Source organism: Ursus arctos, unplaced genomic scaffold (genome assembly GCF_023065955.2).
Source record: "Ursus arctos isolate Adak ecotype North America unplaced genomic scaffold, UrsArc2.0 scaffold_22, whole genome shotgun sequence".
Classification (NCBI taxonomy): domain Eukaryota; kingdom Metazoa; phylum Chordata; class Mammalia; order Carnivora; family Ursidae; genus Ursus; species Ursus arctos.
The window spans coordinates 56,438,172-56,447,100 of record NW_026622897.1 but is presented as its reverse complement, the minus strand read 5'-3'; positions in this window follow the sequence as shown (position 1 = coordinate 56,447,100).

Sequence of the window (8,929 nt, the reverse complement as noted above, 5' to 3'; positions counted from 1 at the left end):
GGGAGGTTTTTTACTACTGTTTCTATTTCCTTGCTGGTTATCTGTCTATTCAGATTGTCTATTTCTTCCTGTTTCAGTCTTGGTAGTTTATAAGTTTCCAGGAAGGCATCTATTTCTTCCAGGTTGCTTAATTTGTTGGCATATAGTTGCTGGTAATAATTTCTAATAATCCTATTTCCTTGGTGTTAGTCATGATCTCTCCCCTTTCATTCATGATTTTATTAATTTGGGTCCTTTCTCTTTTCTTCTGGATAAGTCTGGCCAGAGGTTCATAAATCTTAATTCTTTCAAAGGACCAGCTTCTAGTTTAGTTGATCTGCTCTGTTTTTCTGGTTTCTGTTTCATTGATCTCTGCTCCAATCTTATTTCTCTTCTCCTGCTTGGTTTAGGTTTTATTTGATGTTCTTTCTCCAGTTCTTTAGGTGTAAGATTAGCTTGTGCATTTGGGATTTTTCTACTTTTTTGAGTGAGGCTTGGATGTCTATGTATTTCTGCCCTACAACCGCCTTTGTGGTATCCCATAGGTTTTGAACCAATGAGCTTTCATTCTCCTTAGTTTCCATGAATTGTTTAAGTTCTTTAATTTCCTGGTTGACCCAATCATTCTTTAGCGTGATGTTCTTTAACTTCCAAGTGTTTGAGTTTCTTCCAATTTTTTTCTTGTGATTAAGTTCCAGTTTCAAAGCATTGTGGTCTGATAACATGCAGGGAATAATCTCAATCTTTTGGTATCAGTTGAGACCTGATTTGTGACCCAGTATGTGGTCTATTCTGGAGAAAGTTCCATGTGCATTCGAGAAAAATGAGAATTCTGTTTTAGGGTGGAATGTTCTGTATATATCTATGAAGTTCATCTGGTCCAATGTGTCATTCAAAGCTCTTGTTTCTTTGAACTTTTGCTTAGATGATCTGTCCATCGCTGAGAACAGAGTGTTGAGGTCTCCTACAATTAATGTATTATTGTCTGTATCATTCTTTATTTTGGTTACTAGTTGGCTTGTGTTTATTTTGGTTACTAGTTGGCTGCTCCCGTGTTAGGGGCATAGATATTTACAATTGTTAGATCTTCTTGTTGGAAAGGCCCTTTAAGGATGAGTGTCTCTCTACATCTCTTACCAAAGTCTTTAGCTTAAAATCTAATTTGTCTGATATGAGAATTTCTTACCCCAGCTTTCTTTTGAGGTCTGTTGGCATGAAAAGTGGTTCTCCATCCCCTCACTTTCAATCTGGAGGTGTCTTTAGGTTCAAAATGAGTCTCTTGTAGACTGTATATGGGTCATGTCTTTTTATCCAATCTGCAACCCTGTGCCATTTCATGGGAACATTTAGGCCGTTCACATTGAGAGTGACTATTGAAAGATATGAATTCAATGCCATAATATTGCCTGTAAAGTCCCTATTTCTATAGATTGCCTCTGTAAATTTCTGGTCGAGATTACTCTTGGAGTCTGTCTTCTTTTATAGAATCCCCCTTAACATTTCTTGCAGGTCTGGTTTAGTGTTCACATATTCTTTCAGTTTCTGTCTGTCCTGGAAGTTCTCCATCCATTCTGAATGACAGCCTGGCTGGATAGAGTATTCTTGGCTGCATGTTCTTCTCATTTAGTACCCTGAATATGTCTTGCCAGCCCTTTCTGGCTTGCCAGGTCTCTGTGGACAGGTCTGACGTTATTCTGATGTTCCTCCCTCTGTTCATAAGAAATCTCTTCCCCCTAACTGCTCTCAGGATAGCTTCCTTGGCTCTAAGATTTGCAAATATTACTATTATATGCCAGGGTGTTGGTCTGTTTTTATTGATCTTGGGAGGGGTCCTCTCTGCCTCTTTTACATGAATGCTTGTTTCCTTACCCAGGTTAGGGAAGTTCTCGGCTATGATTTGCTCAAATATACCTTATGGTCCTCTCTCTCTCCACCCCCTCAGGGTTCCCAATAATTCTGACATTGGAACATTTCATGGTGTCATTGATCTAAGTCTGTTCTCATGGGCGTCTAGCTGTTTATCCCAATCCTCCTCAGCTTCCTTCCTTTCTATCAGCTTATCTTCTAGATCACTAATTCATTCTTCTGCCTCATCTACCCTGGCTGTTAGAGAATCCAGTTTAGACTGTATCTCATACATAGCTTTTTTAAGTTCTGCCTGATTAGATCTCATTTCTGCCCTTAGATTCTATATTGTCACATTATAATGGTTTTCTCAAGCCTAGATATCAACTTTATAATTGCTACCTAGAATTCTATCTGTGACATCTTGCTTATATCTATATCCATTAGGTCTGTGGCAGAGGCCATTGTCTCTGGTTCTTTTCTTTGTTGGGAGTTCCTCCTCCTAGTCATTCTGTTGAGGAGTGGTTGAGGGAATGTACAGAGTCCAAAATATCAACCACAACCCAAGCAAGATGCACCCATTTTATGGGACCATGGGGTTGTTGTCCTCTTGTTCCTCCAGCCTGTCTTTTGGGGGAGGGGCCTGCCACACTATTTCTCAGGCAACCCTGCTTGGGTGGAGTTTCCCTGCCCCCTGTTGGGGGACTGGGCTCAGTGGGAACCTGTTTTTTGAGCTTTTGTTCTCTGGCAGCTTTCTGCACCTCTTCTAAGGGTCCAAACAAAAATGGCTTCACCCAAACCTCTGTCCCAGAGCAGAGAAATTGCAGTCTGCTCTTCACTGAGTCCTCCAGGACACACAGTTTCCGTTTCTGTATGTGCTGCTGAAAACTACAGCCCCCCGCAGTGGTGTGTGCCCACAGTGACTCCCAGAGGTCAACCCCAGGACCCAGGCATGTCTCTGCCCTTGGTGCTTCTAAAACCAGGAGAGGCCCTGGGCTTATGCATGCACACCTGCAGCTCCTGGATCCTCTCTGAGAGCTGCTCTAAAGTCCTTTCCCGGCTGCTACTGCTCTGAGTTTTTGCACAGTCCTGGTGCAGTTTTTGCCATCTAGTGTTATAACACTTTCCAGGTACCAGCTTATGGAGGCTCCTTCCCCCTTCTGTTTATCTCCTGATATCTCCCCTGCAGATTCATGACTGCATCTTCAGAAGCATTCCTTTCTTTAGAACTAAGACCTCTATGGAGTTGCAGGGCCTAAGATTGTAGAAACAGAAAGCATAAAACTTAGCTAATGGGTCATTAGGGGTAATACTGGTACCATTCCCATTTCTACCTCTTAATTCCTGAACCTGTGAATAGTGGCTGGGGGAGAAATAGTACCATATATTGGATGCTGATTCAGAGCACATGGAGCCTTCTGGAGAACTTTTTGCAACCCTGTGATGTATTGCCCCTAGCTGGTGCTATAACTGAGCCTTCAAAAGGCCATTCCTCTATCTTATCAAGCCAGCTGCTTCAAGGTGATGAGGAAAAATGGTAATACCTGTGGATTCCAATACATTGTGCCCATTGCCACATTTCATCTGCTGTGAATGAAGTTCCTATCAGAAGCAATACTGTGTGGAACACTATGATTGGGAATGAGTTATTCTAAGTCCCCATGTAGTAGTTTGGTGGAAGCATTGTGTGTAGGGAAGGCAAAATCATATGAAGGGGTAAGTGTCTATTCCAGGGGTGCCTGGGTGGCTCAGTCAATTAAGCGTCTGCCTTCGGCTCAGGTCGTGATCCCAGGGTCCTAGAATCAAGCCCCAAGTCGGGCTCCCTGCTCAGTGGGGAGTCTGCTTCTCCCTCTGTCCCACCTTTCTGCTCATATTCTCTCCCTCCCTCTCTCTCACTCTCACTCTCTCTCTCTAATATTAACTTTTTAAAAGATTTTATATAAGTGTTATACTCCAATATGAACAAAATGCTTCCACTTCCATGATGGAAGCAGTCCAGTATAATCAATGTCACCAGGTAGCTGGCTGATCACTTCAGGGAATGGTGCCATATCAGGGACTTAGTGTTAGTCTCTGCTACTGGCAGGTGAGGAATTCAGCAGTGGCCACAGTCAGGTTGGTGTTGGCAAGTGGAAGTCTATATTGCTGAGACCGTGCATTCCTGCCACATGGCCACTTTGTTCATAAGCCCATTAGGTAATGACAAGGGTGGCTGGGAAAAGAGGCTCACTGATATGCATAGAACAGGTCATCCTATCCACTTGATTATTAAATTCTCTGCTCCTAAGGTCACCCTTTGGTGAACATTCACATGGACACAAATATCTTGGTTTGTTTTTTTGTGGGGTTTTTTGTTGTTGGCTTCCCCCCCCCATTCAGAAAAGTCTATCATCCCTAGAATTCCTTGTTACCAATTATCCTAATCCTGTTTCTTCAAGTCCCTGACCATCCAGCCAAACCATTGCCCACAACCCATGAACCAATATGTAATTGTGCCTCTGGCCCTTTCACCTTCCAAGAAAAAGAAATCCAAGTGCTCAAAGTTCTGACCACTGCAGGGATTTCCCTCTATCCTTCAAGAATGTCCCAGAGAGACTTCTTCAAGCACTATACTCCCTACTTTAAGGTTGCACCCATACATTTTACAGAACCAAATTTAAGTGGACCCTAAGTCTTGTCTTCCTCTTCATGAGGAAGAACTCTCCAGGAGGCCCTAGGTACAGGCATAGAAAGAGAAGGTATAGCAGAGGTGGGGACCATAGATATTTGGACCACTTCATTTAACTTGTACCTTCAGGGCCTTCTTGGGTCTGGTCATGTATATACCATTTGTATTTGATGGAGTGCTGCTGTTCACACTCCCTTCATGGCTTGGTGGGTCAGGTAAGACCCAGTTTATGATGAGCATCTACAGTCACATGGTAAACCAATGGCCCATGTGCAAGCATTCAGCCTCTACTAAGGCCCAATGGTAGACTAAGAGCTGTTTCTTTTTTTTTTATTAATAATGTTTTTTATTATATTATGTTAGTCACCATACAGTACATCCCTAGTTTTTGATGTAAAGTTCCATGATTCATTACTTGCGTATAACACCCAGTGCACCATGCAATACGTGCCCTCCTTAATACCCATCACCAGCCTCTCGCATTCCCTCAACCCCCTCCCCTCTGAAGCCGTCAGTTTGTTTCCCAGAGTCCACAGTCTCTCATGGTTCATTCCCCCTTCTGTTTACCCCCCTTCTTCTTCCCTCTCTTCTCCCACCGATCTTCCTACTTCTTATGTTCCATAAATGAGTGAAACCATATGATAATTGTCTTTCTCTGCTTGACTTATTTCGCTTAGCATTATCTCCTCCAGTCCCTTCCATGTTGCACCAAATGTTCAGAAATTGTTCTTTTTGATGGCCGAGTAATATTCCATTGTATATATGGACCACATCTTCTTAATCAGTCATCTGTTGAAGGGCATCTCGGCTCCTTCCACGATTTAGCTATTGTGGACAATGCTGCTATGAACATTGGGGTGCATATGGCCCTTCTCTTCACTACATCTGTATATTTGGGGTAAATACCCAGTAATGCAATTGCTGGATCATAGGGTAGCTCAATTTTTAACGTGGGCAACTAATCTTTGACAAAGCAGGAAAAAACATCCAGTGGAAAAAAGACAGTCTCTTCAATAAATGGTGCTGGGGAAATTGGACAGCTACATGCAAAAGAATGAAACTTGACCACTCTCTCACACCATACACAAAGATAAACTCCAAATGGATGAAAGACCTCGATGTGAGACAGGAATCCATCAAAATCCTAGAGGAGTACATAGGCTACGACCTCTCTGACACTGGCCACAGCAACCTTTTTCATGACACATCTCCAAAGGCAAGAGAAACAAAAGAAAAAATGAACTTGTGGGACTTCATCAAGATAAAAAGCTTTTGCACAGCCAAGGAAACAGTCAAAAAACTAAGAGGCCGCCCACGGAATGGGAGAAGATATTTGCAAATGAGACTGCAGGTGAAAGACTAGTATCCAAGATCTACAAAGAACTTCCCAAACTCAATACACAAGAAACAAATAAACAAATCAAAAAATGGGCAGAAGATATGAACAGACACTTTTCTAATGATGACATACAAATGGCTAACAGACATGTGAAAAATGTTCAAAATCATTAGCCATCAGGGAAATTCAAATCAAAACCACACTGAGATGCCACCTTATGCCAGTGAGAATGGCAAAAATGGACAAGGCAGGAAACAACAAATGTTGGAGATGATGTGGAGAAAGGGGATCCCTCTTATACTCTAGGTGGGAATGCAAGTTGGTACAGCCACTGTGGAAAACAGTGTGGAGGTCCCTTAAAGTTATGTATAAAATTTCTGCTTATAGGACTTACCTCAATAAATCTGACCAGATCCTTCAGCTATTACCCAACACCCTTAATGTCCATTTCCACACATATTCTCTGGATTTGTCTGTATGAATTAGAAAAATCAAGTTCTTTTGGAGTATAGTGCTCTTTCTCAGAGGTGGCAATTTATACCCCATCTTTAGGACTCTTTCTGGGACTTGAGTATAGTAATAGGCCTAAAAGTAGAGTGGAAGTGGATCCTAAGGAGAACCTGCATTATCCTGTATGGCAACTGCCTTAGGGGAAGTCATTACAGTTTCCTCAGCCAATTTAGAATTAATCCCCTTCAGACAAGTAGAGAGGCCACTTCCACTGGCAAAGAAGATTCATCAGAATGAAAGGGCTCAATGTCCCAGCTTTATTAGGGTCTTCTCCTTTATCCCCACCCCATTCCAACTTTCAGGATCCCATTCCTTCCCAATCAAGACCCTTACTTTCTTAGAGACTGAGTTCAACTTGCATTGTAATTGAGCCAGTCCCAGGATGATATTCGGTGGTTTTTTTGTTTTGGTTTCCCCAAGCAGTCTCAGCCCTGTGGTCACACTTTCAGGTCATTTATGTAGTTCTTGAGCTGGGAATTCAAAAATCTGAGCTCATCTTACCCCCCCTCCCGTGTCTAGTGACATTAAGAATAACCAGCCAATTACATTCTACTCATTAATTTGACAAATGTTTGAAGCTATCCTGCATAGTCACCTATAACCTTGCCTCCTGTATTTGATTACAAGTATCCAATGGTGATACATCACGTATCTCTATTGCCCTAGCATGCCATGAACTGTTCATTCTTTACTGCTGTAAATAGTGATGTTTTTAAATATAATCAGATTAGAGAACCAATTTTAGACACCAGAATCAATTTAGAAAACTCATCTTTACAGGTCTGTTCTTCTGGTTTCCAAAAAGCTGAATTTAGGGGTTTCTAGAAAAACAGAAACAGAGGGGTGTGTGTGTGTGTGTGTGTGTGTGTGTGTGTGTGTGTGTGTGTGTAGGGGTAATCTTAAGGAATTGGCTTATACAATTAGGGAAGCTGGTAAGTCCAAAATTTGAAGAGTAGGCCAGATTCTTCCTCTCATGAATAACGGGCAAGGAAGACTTACTTGGTGAAAGAGCAAAAAGAGAGAAATCTGGATTCAAAAAAAGTGATGTAATGTTGTGTTCTCTGATGGCTTTAATTGTAGTTGATTTTTAGCTGCTGTATCCCAAGTGATTTCTGCTAACCGTAAACCCCACCAAATTGAACATATGACCTATAGAAATAAAACAACTCTTCCTGCCTCCCTACTCCAGTCTATTGTTGATCTTGAAAGCCAGTACCACAACCATGGTCTCTGTCTCTTAATAACAAGCCTATGGAGTTTGCATTCCTTCAGAACACTGATTTGTACTCAACATAACTTTTGTAATCATTAACCAAAGTAGTCCTTATAATTTGATAGGCTGCCAACTTCAATTTGGGCTTTAAAGGAGTTAAATTGTTACTAAAATGGAAAACCAGAGTGTGGAGAAATGGGATCACTGTGATTGTTCAATATCTGAGGCAATTCTGAAGTTTCTATCTACAACTAATTAGGAATTATACTGAGGCCAAATAGCCCCCAGGAGGGGACTCCTTCCGAGGTCTTTCTTAGGGAAGGCATTGAAAGACAAAGTTCAAGGGTACATTTCCCAGTGTATGCAAGCTTTCAGCTAGGTTGACAAATGACTTTCCTGGTAATAGATTGAGTTCTTTGGGTAAATGGGCAAAAAGTCTCATGGGCATCCATGGAGTAACTTGTGGACTGAATGTGTCTCTTCCCACCCAAATATTATAAAGCCCTAGGATGGCTACTTGGAGATGGGCCCTCCACAAATTGATTATGGTTAAGTGAGGTTGTAAGGGTAGGGCCCTGATCCCATAGAATTAGTGTCCTTAGACACCAGAGAGCTCTCACTTTCTTTTCATGTACATACAACCAAAGAAAGGCCATATGAAGACATAGCAAAGAAGTGGTGGCCTAAAATCCAGGAAAGCCCTTACCATAGGTCAACCATGCTGATACCATGATCAGACTTCTAGCCTGCAAAACTGAGAATTTTTTTAAAGATTTTATTTATTTGACAGAGTGTGCACAAGCTGGGGGAATGGCAGAGGGAGAGGACCCTGGGATCATGACCTGAGGTGAAGGCAGATGCTTAACCCACTGAGCCATCCAGGCACCCCAAGAACTGAGAATTTTTAAGCTAAATGTTAGTCTGCAGTATTTTGTTATGGCAGCCTGGGAATACTGATTCATCTTATTTCTGGCTATTAATGATCATTTGGTAACCACCTCTCCTCCAAACTATAACTTCCCCCCTCATTGCAGTTATCTTGTACTTGCTTCATCATTTGTCTTTAGATGTGTGGAAGATGGATAAAGCTGTTCAACATTTGTGGTTTCCTTAGGAGCTATACTCAATTCCAGAGAGCAGTGTGATTGAAGGGAAATAGAATGATTTTTAAAATATCTAGGAAGTAGATGAGGCTTGGTAAGAACTCAGGAGTGAATAAATTGTACTGCATTCTGTCCAGAAAGATCTCAGAACTTTTCATAGTCTCACCCAAGGAGATGTCTGGTGGGGAGATGGATTCCTTCTCTAGTAATCAGTCGTGCCTGTCCTTTATTAGAAGTACTAAAGGAGGGGCGCCTGGGTGGCACAGCGGTTA